The sequence below is a fragment of the Loxodonta africana genome, chromosome 9, assembly GCF_030014295.1.
Source record: "Loxodonta africana isolate mLoxAfr1 chromosome 9, mLoxAfr1.hap2, whole genome shotgun sequence".
NCBI classification, from domain to species: domain Eukaryota; kingdom Metazoa; phylum Chordata; class Mammalia; order Proboscidea; family Elephantidae; genus Loxodonta; species Loxodonta africana.
Genome location: NC_087350.1, coordinates 100,021,911 through 100,024,986, shown reverse-complemented (window position 1 = coordinate 100,024,986; position 3,076 = coordinate 100,021,911). Strand labels below are relative to the sequence as shown.

Genomic DNA, 3,076 nt, shown 5'->3' with positions numbered 1-3,076 from the left:
AAAAGTCAAGCACAGGTTGGAATTAATCACTAATTGTTTTATCTAAATTGGTTTTTTTTTTTAATGTTTCTAGCAATGATCATAGGCATCCAAGATTAACCCTAGTTTAACCACACCTAAACTGAGCTATGTGGATTCTTGAACACACGTAAGGCCATAATAGAATGAACCTCTGTTTCTAGTTCTGTGACTGTTGACAAAGCATTCTTGGCTTGATACAGATGCTGTCTTTCCCTTTCCTTCCTTCCTTCCCCTCCCCTCCCTTCACTTTTCCTCCCCTTCTCTTCTTTTCTCCTTCCCGTACACCTCCTCTCCGTTTCCTTCCTTCCTTTCATCAACTGATCCTTTATTGAAATGTTTTCCTTTGTAGTTCATAGCTAGCTGAGCATTCCACGGCACCACTGTTGATGTCATGAGGGTGGTGCCATCAACATTGCAATCCACAGAATTGACGGTCCCCAGGCTCCCCTTCATAGTTCCAGAGATTTTCTGGCTAAACATCAGTGCTGCAACTGTCAGACAATGTTGACAATCTCATTGAAAGTGGTATTTCCACTAGAAACACACTCCAACAAACCCACCAGTGCCATTGAGTTGATTCCGACTCATAGCGACCCTATAGGACAGAGTAGAAATGCCCCATGGAGTTTCCAAGGAGTGCCTGGTGGATTCAAACTGCCGACCTTTTGGTTAGCAGCTGTAGCTGTTAACCGTTGTGCCATCAGGGTTTCCAGAAACACACTACTTACCCAAATTAACACAAACTGATGTTGAAAATCTGAACAGATGTAAAAAAAGGGACAAGATTGAAAAAGTAATTAAAAAGAAAAAGAAACCTCACAACAACAACAAAAAAAGCCCTGGCCCAGGAAGCTTCACTGGAGAATTCTACCAAACATTCAGAGAAGAGCTTATACCAGTACTATTCAAATTATTTCAGAACATAGAAAATGAATGTGTTGCTGAATGAATGACTAAGGCAGTGGTCATGAATATGCTTTATTTACCACCCCAAACACTAACTGAAAGCTCCAGGGTAGCCAAATTCTATCTTTATCTCTGAACTTTCTTCTAGCTGCTTCTGGTTCATTTCACTACTGTTTCCACACTGCTTGATATTTTTCTGCTTCTTCCTATTTCTGGGTGGTTCCTTGAGGGCTTTGATGATCAAAACAGACATAGAACATACCACCTCAGTCTGGGCCTGTCCATTCTGAATAGTCAGTTTGACTGTAATCTTTAGACCGTTGCAGTCACTGGTTGCCTTGACAATGTCATCACCAGTCTCTTTTGGAGACAAGCTCAGAGGGCTGATCTTGGGGGTCAGGGTGGATGTGGCACTGACTTGCCCACTGGTGCACCTCAGGTACATGACTTTGATCCCACTAAGGTCAGACCTGGATGGAACCCAGATCCTGGATGACTGAAGAAAGTTGCGCCTAGGCCTTCCCCAAGCTGAGAGCCAAGAACTACTGTGCTTGATTTTTATAGCAGATATAGACTTCTGCTTTGTGTCACCTTATGTACTTGAAAGAACCCACCAGCAGCTCTCCAGGAGAAAAAACCTGGTTATCTGCTCCTGTAAAGATTATAGCCTAGGAAACCTATGGGACAGTTCTACTCTGTCCTACAGGGTTGCTAGGAGTCACAGTCACCTTAGTGGCACACAACAACATGCTCCTTCTTTATTTGAAGCTTGAGAAGACTCCACTGAAGAAAAGATGTATATAATCAAACGTACACAGCCCCTGTGACTTAGTTTATCGTTTATCGTTGGGAATCTGGTTAAGAAAAGGGTAAAGATGAAGAGGTAAGCTATGAAAAACCCTTGGTGGATTAACTATTTTCTCCATATATTTTATCTGTACTGTATTCACAAGATCACAAGAGGTGATCTCCTTTTGGAGAGAGAAAGCCAGGAAGCCAAACTGTGAGGTCAGTGAAGTTGTGTTTCAGAAAGACACTTTTTGCTACTCTCTCCTTCATAGAACTTCTCCCAGGCCCAGCTTCTCCAGCTGACAGCTCCCCTTAACCCACCAGGCAATGGCCTGGCCTCTTTGCTTCAAGGAAGAGACTCATTTTGTTCCCATGTATTCTGCTATAGGAAACCCTGGTGGCGTAGTGGTTAAAAACTATGGCTGCTCACCAAAAGGTCAGCAGTTAGAATCCACTGTGTACTCCTTGGAAACTCTATGGGACAGTTCTACTCTGTCCTATAGGGTCGCTATGAGTTGGAATCAACTCGATGGCAGCGGTTTTTTTTTTTTTTTTTTTTTCTGCTATAACCATTTGCCCTGCAGCTGAATAGAACTTGTGGGTCCGAGTAGACCTGTGCTTCATAGGGTTTTCAGTGACTAATTTTCCAGAAGTAGATCACAAGGCCTTTCTTCTGAGGAGCCTCTGGGTGGACTTGAGCCTCCAGCCTTTGGGTTAACAGCCGAGTGCCTTAACCATTTATACCACACGGGGACATACTGTTCTGGCCACTTCCCTTATACTCCTATATACAGCCCTCCATACTTTTTCAAGTTGGCAAGAATACTTAGAAAGTTCTGGGATTGGAAGGGAACAAATTCCATCTTTATCCTTGGACTTTCTTCTGACTGCTTCCAGTTCATTTCAGTACTTCACAAGCTTTGGCATTCCTTCCTTCCTGGCCCCTGCTTTGGTTTCCGCAGGTTGACTCCTGCTTTCAGCCTGATCCTTGACTGATGCCCTGGCTTCAGTGCCCCTCGCCTGACATTTTATGACCTTCATCTTTACAATGTGCAACCATGTAGAAAAAAAAAATGTAGAGAAGGTACCATTTCCCATGTCCCACAGTGGCTCTATGAAGCCCATTCAGGTCCTGCTCAGCCCTTGCCGGGCTCTTGCCTAACAGAGGGAAAGGATCATCAGGACACTAAATTCCCATTGTGAGACTTCAGCTCACAGAGAAGTAACATTCCGACCTGGTTAGTCAGTGAATTGCAATTTTATGAGTGGGATAGAGACGTTGGTGTCATCTTGCACTCCTGGTGTAAGATGGGTTAAATTTATTAAGCATATTGGTGTGTTGTAAATATGTATGACTCCT

At 43.5% G+C, this 3,076-nt stretch overlaps 1 pseudogene; it reads right to left on the bottom strand.

Moving 5' to 3' along the window:
* Window positions 1-346: 346 nt before the first annotated feature.
* Window positions 347-1,402, bottom strand: LOC100667381 (large ribosomal subunit protein uL11-like; annotated as a pseudogene).
* Window positions 1,403-3,076: the final 1,674 nt, after the last annotated feature.